Below are 7,822 nucleotides of genomic sequence, written 5' to 3'. Positions count from 1 at the left end.
TTATTGTTGATATTTAAAGGTTTCAAAGGTGGTAAGTTTCTTTTGCGTTTCAGTATATATATATATATATATATATATATATATATATATATATATATATATATATATATATATATATATATATATATATACACAGTGGAACCTTGACTTACGAGTTTAATTCGTTCCGTGACCGAGCTCGTAACTCAAATTGCTCGTATCTCAAATCAAATTTCCCCATTAAAATGCATTGAAATGCTATTAATCCGTTCCAGCCCGCCAAAAACCACACCAATTTTTTTTAAAATATGCAGTATATATAAAAATATCTCGCGCTTTATATTTCACCTGTATGCAGCATACAAGTTGGCAGGATGGCCTGGACTGGAGGTACGCACACTTGACTCTAAAGTCTAAACTGTCCAGCCTGGGTTTGAATCCCGACCCAGCTATAACCTGTCATGGGTGAATCACAGGCAGGGTGATTCATCAATGTGTGTACCGCTAAACTGGGCGCCCCATTTGCGTCCCATTAGTTGTTGGATGTTAAGGATCTCACCGTGTTTTCCACAAAGAGAAGGCGAGCTATCGCCGGCACTCTGAACAAGTTGTGGCCTGGCATGGCATGAACATGAAAACATGAACATGAACATGAACATGAAATGTTCGACATGAAAATGAAATTTTCCGAAATAACCAAAATGCGAAAACTAAAATGCATCGCTATACGACAGAGATACGTACTGTACTTGAACGGCAAGATAACCACGTGACCAGAACCTACCTGGCGGCGTAAACTCGAAATAACCAAAATGCGAAAACTAAAATGCATCGCTATACGACAGAGATACGTACTGTACTTGAACGGCAAGATAACCACGTGACCAGAACCTACCTGGCGGCGTAAACTCGAAATAACCAAAATGCGAAAACTAAAATGCATCGCTATACGACAGAGATACGTACTGTACTTGAACGGCAAGATAACCACGTGACCAGAACCCACCTGGCGGCGTGAACTCGAAATAACCAAAATGCGAAAAAAAAAATGCAGCGCTATACGACAGAGATACGTACTTGAACGGCAAGATAACCACGTGACCGGGTGGCGAAAGCTCGTAACTCGGATCTCGGCTCGCATCTCAAAGCAATAAACTGCCGGAGCGACGGCTCGTATCTCGAAAAACTCGTAAGTTGGGGCACTCGTAAGTCAAGGTTCCACTGTATATATAACATATAACATATATAACATATAACATATATATATATAACATATAACATATATATATATATATACACACAGACTTGGCATTTAATATGGAATATTTTTTTTTCTTGACTTGGGTTTACTTTCTTAACTCAGTATATCAATCTGGTGAGTTTATTTTACACTTTGGTGATTTCTTTGTTAAAAGAACCATTTCACTGATTGTCTGTCGCAGCAAGAAGTCAACAACAGGATTATATGATGAAGGGCTTTTTGGGATTATATGATGAAGGGCTTGCCTCTGACATAAATTCTTCCTGGGAATTCTTCCAAAGCAAACTGCTCTCTTTCATGCACAGATTTATCCCATCTCGTCTTCTGTTGTCTTACCCTTCCTCCCGTCCATGGTACACGGAATCTTGTGGTGAGGCTATTGCCCAGAAACAACTTGCTTTCGTCTCCTGGAAAGCAAATCCAACGGAAGGAAATCTCATTTCCTTTCACAAAGCCCGAAACAAGTGTGTGTCCACCCTCAGGGGAGCCAGGAAACAATATCTCTCTGTTCTCAGGACCGAACTCTCTTATCTGTCTCCCTCTTCCAAATCCTGGTGGCATCTGGTCAAATCTGTTTCTGGTGTTTGTTCCCCCTCCATCCCCTCCCTCACCTCAAATGGCCACACGGCTGACTCCGTGCGTGAAAAAGCTGAATGCCTCAACTCTGTGTTTGCCTCTAAATCTTCTGTCCCAAACCCATCCCTCTCTGTACCCACCGTACCCAGTCATACCCAGCTGCTCCTGGACTCTGTGTCCTTTCCTCCTGACAAGGTGGAAAAGTTTCTGTCAACCCTCGACTCGGATTCTGCAACTGGACCTGACGGCATCAGCCCACGGGTCCTAAAATCCTGTTCTTCCGCTCTTTCACTCCCTCTCTCTGTTCTCTTCACCCTCTCTTTTGCTCAAGGTCATCTTCCATCTGCTTGGAAATCTGCCAACATCACCGCTTTGCACAAAAAAGGTGTAAAAACAGATCCCAGCAACTACAGACCAATCAGCCTTCTCCCAATTATCAGCAAAGTCATGGAATCCATCATTGCTTCAGATATGAAATCTTTCCTCTTCTCCAATGGCTTGATCTCTGATCATCAATTTGGTTTCAGACCTGGACACTCTACTCTGGACATGCTGCTTCTGCTTTCTCAACAATGGATGGAGGTCCTCAATGCCAAACAGGAAATTAGAGCAGTCTCCCTTGACATATCACGTGCCTTCGATACGGTCTGGCACCCCGCTCTGCTCACCAAACTCTCCTCTTTTGGTATCAATGGAAATCTCCACGCATGGCTGGCGGACTTCCTCTCTAGTCGTAGTCAACGTGTGGCCCTGAATGGGTTTCTCTCATCTCCTCTTCCTGTTCAGGCTGGAGTTCCACAAGGCAGTGTTCTGGGCCCTGTGCTTTTTCTGGTCTTCAGCAATGATCTCTCTGACTCTCTTGAAAATCCTCTGTATCTCTTTGCTGATGACTCTACTCTCTGTTGCTCCATTCTTCATCCCTCAGATTGGCAGTCTGCTGCCTCCTCACTCTCTGCAGACCTGGACAAAATCACAGACTGGGCAAACAAGTGGAACATGTCTTTAAATCCTGACAAATCTCACACTCTTACGATGTCTCTCCGAAACGACCGACTGGACAACCCTCCCATCCACTTTCTGAATAATCCTCTCCAAGAAGTTCTGTCACTCAAGCTTTTGGGTCTCACTATCTGCCATGATCTTTCCTGGGAAAACCACATTTCAAATCTGGCCTCCAAAGCCAGTCGCCGACTGGGCATCCTCCGTCGTGCAAAGTCCTTCCTTGGCACACCTGAGCTCCTCACCACATACAAGGCTTTCATCCGCAGCTCAATGGAATACTGCTCTCCCCTCTGGGCTGGTGCTCCTGCCTCACACCTAGCTCGTCTTCACGCTGTTGAAACCAAAGCATTCAGAATCATTGGAATCTCCTGCGATGAAGCTAACTCCAAGGGCCTCTCACTCACTCACCGCAGGCAGGCTGGTGGTCTTTCCATCTTCTACCGACTCCTCTCTGGCCTTGCCCCCCCAGCTCTCTCTGGGCTCTGTCCCTCAAATATTCCTACAGGTCGCACAAGATCTGCCTGCAACCCTCTTATGGTCAAACTGCCAAAATCAAGACTCTCTGCTCACCTTCACTCCTTCATTCCTCTCTTCTCCCGCCTCTGGAACAAACTCCCTCACTCTCTTCAATCCCACTCCACCCTCCAGGTCTTTAAAACTGCTGTTCACCACCATCTCTTATCTTCCCCCATCCAAAACCTTGATCTTTTCTACCCCCGCTAATTTCACCCCAATTCCACTTTTTTGAAATACCAACTTCTGTCCTGGAAGTCCTTGGTGTCTTTGTGTTTTATACTTCTCCCTCCACCCCCCCCCCCCTTCCCACGCCTCCTCCCCCCAAGCCCTCTCCCTTCCACACATCTCCCTGCTCTCAAATGTTGTGTTTGTGTGCTTCCCCTTCTCTCCCCATCTTGTTTTCCGCTCCCTCTTTTTGTGTGTTTTGTTTGTCTGGTTGATTTGTTTGTGAAGTAAATGTTAGCTCTTTCACAAGCCTCGATTCAGTATACAACAAAAAAAAAAAAAAAAAAAAAAAAAAAATATCACAGGTGGCGTGGCAAAATGTATGGACAGGTGCATTTGATGATTGGCTTCACAGTCGGGTATACAAGGGTTTTTGCGTTCTGTATTTGTGGAAAACAACTGCTGCATGTCTCCAAAAGTTATTGCCGCTTCCTCTGGAGATGGTCCGTCAACTCGACAATGCTGTTTGTCATGGAGTGGTGGCTTTACGAAATTCCGGCATGAAACAGCGTGCTATTGCTCGGCAGTATGGCATCACTCAAGGTCAGGTGTCAAAGATCCTGAAATGAAATGCTCAGAGGGGTGTCCCTACTCCAATACCGAGGCCAGGACGTCCCCGCAGAACCACAAGGAGGGACGATCGCCAACTGCACCGGTTAGTCTGCAATGGCCGTACCAAGTCAGCTAATCGGCTTAGGGCTGATTGGCAGCAACTGACAAATGTGCCTGTATCCAGAAGGCTAGTCAACCAACGACTGGTTCAAGCAGGCTATCGTGCCAGGCGTCCCCTGAGAAAGCCACGCCTGACCAGACCAACATCGCCAGCGCCGATTGCAGTGGGCCAGAGAGCACCGTCAATGGCAGCCAGGACACTGGAATCACGTGATCTTCAGTGACGAGTCCAGATTTCTGGTCTATCGTCAAGATGGCCACGTCCGAGTGCGCAGACAAGTGCATGAAGGCTACAACAAAGATTGTATAGTGCCAAGAGTCCAAGCTGGAGGTGGTGGGGTGACCGTTTGGGCTGCTTTTCATGCAGGGGGCAAAACTGACCTGGTTGTTCTGAATGGAAACCTGAACCAGTTCAAGTACAGGGCCATTCTGGAAGAAACATTGCTTCCATTTGCTTGTGCAGCCTTTCGAGGAAACTTTGTCTTCCAAGATGACAATGCACGGCCTCATCGTGCTCGCATGATCCAACACTTTCTTGCTGACCGTGGTGTAGAGCATATGGAGTGGCCTGCCATGTCCCCGGACATGAATCCGATAGAGAACTTGTGGGCAGAATTAACGAGTCAAATCGACCACTTGGACCAGCAGCCGACCTCTGTGCGTGAATTGCAGCAGGCTATTGTCACTGCATGGCAAGCGATTCCTGTCCAAACCTTGGCAAATCTCGTGAACAGCATGCCTCAACGTGTACGTGCTCTCCTGAATGCTCGTGGGGGTTACACGAAGTACTGAAATGTAATTTTACTGACCGTAATCCCAGTCGTAATTTAACTTTTGTTTTTGTTCAAAAAAAATTTGGCTAATGTGCAAAATAAAGAAATACTTCTGGATAACGTACAGAAGTTTAACACAGTACTGTCCATGAATTGAGTTCGATATCAGTTTACATCACTTTCAAGGATCAATTTATTTGTTTCGAAATGTCAAATGTGGTTTTTGTTTCTTTTAAAGGTCACATTAACAAAATCTAGAATAATTTCAACATAATTCCAATGAACTTTTGGTTCTAAGTCATCTTGAAAAGTAAGTTCACCCCCACAAAAAAAATAATCCATATTAAATGCCAAGTCTGTGTATATGTATATATATATATATATATATATATATATATATATATATATATATATATATATATATATATATATATGCACTATATAACCAAAAGTATGTGGACACCTGAACATCACACATCTCATTCCAAAACCATTGGCATTAATATGGAGTTGTTCCCCCCTTTGCTGATAAAACAGCCTCCACTCTTCTGGGAAGGCTTTCCATTAGATGTTAGCACATGGCTTTTGGGACTTGCTTCCATTCAACCACAAGAGCATGAGTGAGGTCAGGCACTCATTGTGGGCGATTGGGCCTGGCTTGCAGTCGGAGTTCCAATTCATCCCAAAGGTGTTTAATGGGGTTGTGGTCAGGGCTCTGTGCAGGCCAGTCAAGTTCTTCCACACTGATCTCGACAAACCATTTTTGTATGGACCTCGCTTTATGCACCGGGCCATTGTCATGCTGAAACAGGAAAGGGCCTTCCCCAAACTGTTTCCACAAATTTGGAAGCACACAATTGTCTAGAATGTCATTGTATGCTGTGGCGTTAAGATTTCCCTTCACTGGCACGAAGGGGCCAAGCCCGAACCATGAAAAACAGCCCCAGACCATTATTCCTCCTCCACCAAACTTCACAGTTGGCACTATGCATTCAGGCAGGTCGCGTTCTCCTGGCATCCGCCAAACCCAGATTAGTCCGTCGGACTGCCAGATGGTGAAGCGTGATTCATCACTCCAGAGAACGTGTTTCCACTGCTCCAGAGTCCAATGGCGGTTAGCTTTACACCACTCCAGCTGACGCTTGGCATTGCGCATGGTGATGTTAGGCTTGTGTGCGGCTGCTCAGCCAAGGAAACCCATTTCATGAAGCTCCAGACAAACAGTTGTTGTGCTGACGTTGCTTTCAGAGGCAGTTTGGAACTCGGTAGTGAGTGTTGCAACTGAGGACAGACGATTTTTACGTGCCACGCGCTTCAGCACTCGGCAGTCCCGTTCTGTGAGCTTGTGTGGCCTACTACTTTGTGGCTGAGTTGTTGTTGCTCCGAGACGTTTCCACTTTGCAATAACATCACTTACAGTTGACCAGCTCAGCTCTAGCAGGGCAGAAATTTGACGAACTGACTTGTTGGAAAGGTGGCATCCTATGATGGTGCCATGTTGAAAGTTACTGAGCTCTTCAGTACGGCCCAAATCTACTGCCAATGTTTGTCTATGGAGATTGCATGGCTGTGTGCTTGATTATATACACCTGTCAGCAATGGGTGTGGCTGAAACGGCCGAATCCACTAATTCGAAGGGGTGTCCACATACTTTTGGTCATGTTGTATATATAATAATTATATACAGTCACATGAAAAAGTAAGTACACCCCATGTAAAGTTTTGACTTTTTCAACATATTTCAACATACAGCTATTTGATCTTCATTTCAACAATATTGATAGATAAAGGTGATATAATATAACAAATATCATGAAACATTTACATTTTGTAGTCCATTGTATAAATTAAATAAACATAAATGCAAATTTCGCATGTGGAAAAAGTAAGTACACCCTTGGCTCTTATCGGTGGTATTGCCCCCTTTGGCAGAAACAACCTCAAGTGGGCGTTTCTTATAACTGTCTGTATATAATATTATAACTGTATATAATATTATATATACTGGAGAAATACCCGTGCGTAGCACGGGTGGGAGGCCAGAAGCAAACTGGCAATGCAGACACGGTGAATGCTAAAGCATGAAACCAATAAATTCCACATTCCTGTAGCACCTTCAGTCGCACGTCAGACATGGACAGCAAGTTTGTGAAGGACCTCCATGAAAAACGTACCCGGTCGCAAACAAACGGGTATTTTCACGTATAGAAACATCGATCGTGGGACCGTGGCGAATCTGCATATGGCGATGGCAAAATATCAGAAATTGAAGGCTTTTTTTATTTTAAACGATTCATATAAACATCCGTTGAATCATATAACACGCAAATCATCAAAATCTAAACAGTATCTTACTATAATAACAGTTACGTGTCACTGAACTGTCCCAAATCAACAGTTAAAAGGATTTTGAGCCGATAGGTGTTACGGTCTTGGCAAGATTGATGGAGACAGCGATCTGTTAGATCTGATCCTCCTTCATGCCGAAGTGCAGATCCTCCTACATGCCACATCCGATCGATGCAGCCATGCAGCGATCGTTGCAGCCGTTTGTGCGGCACACGGTGCAGCGATCGGTGCAAACGTGGACTCCCATACTGCCACATCCTGCTGATACTTGCTCCCGCATGACGTTATTTTTCCGGATGCCGCACAAACGACTGCACCGATCGAGATTTAACGGATGTTTATATAAATCGTTTAAAAGAAAAAAAGCCTTCAATTTCCGATATTTAGCCTTTTCATTTGGGCCTCCCAATTGAAGCCCCGCCCGCAGGGCGGGTACCGTTCCTCGTGGTCACAATGAGAACAATGGACG

At 44.8% G+C, this 7,822-nt stretch overlaps 1 protein-coding gene across 2 annotated transcripts in view; it reads left to right on the top strand.

Moving 5' to 3' along the window:
* LOC137431340 (transcriptional coactivator YAP1) overlaps positions 1 to 7,822 on the top strand; it is a 56,576-nt gene that overhangs the window by 18,567 nt on the left and 30,187 nt on the right. The gene's annotated exons all lie outside the window — the stretch shown is intronic.

This window comes from Myxine glutinosa, chromosome 1 (genome assembly GCF_964187855.1).
Source record: "Myxine glutinosa chromosome 1, kmMyxGlut1.1, whole genome shotgun sequence".
Classification (NCBI taxonomy): Eukaryota; Metazoa; Chordata; class Myxini; order Myxiniformes; family Myxinidae; genus Myxine; species Myxine glutinosa.
Note: the sequence above shows the minus strand (reverse complement) of the source record. Positions and strands in the feature narration are given on the sequence as shown.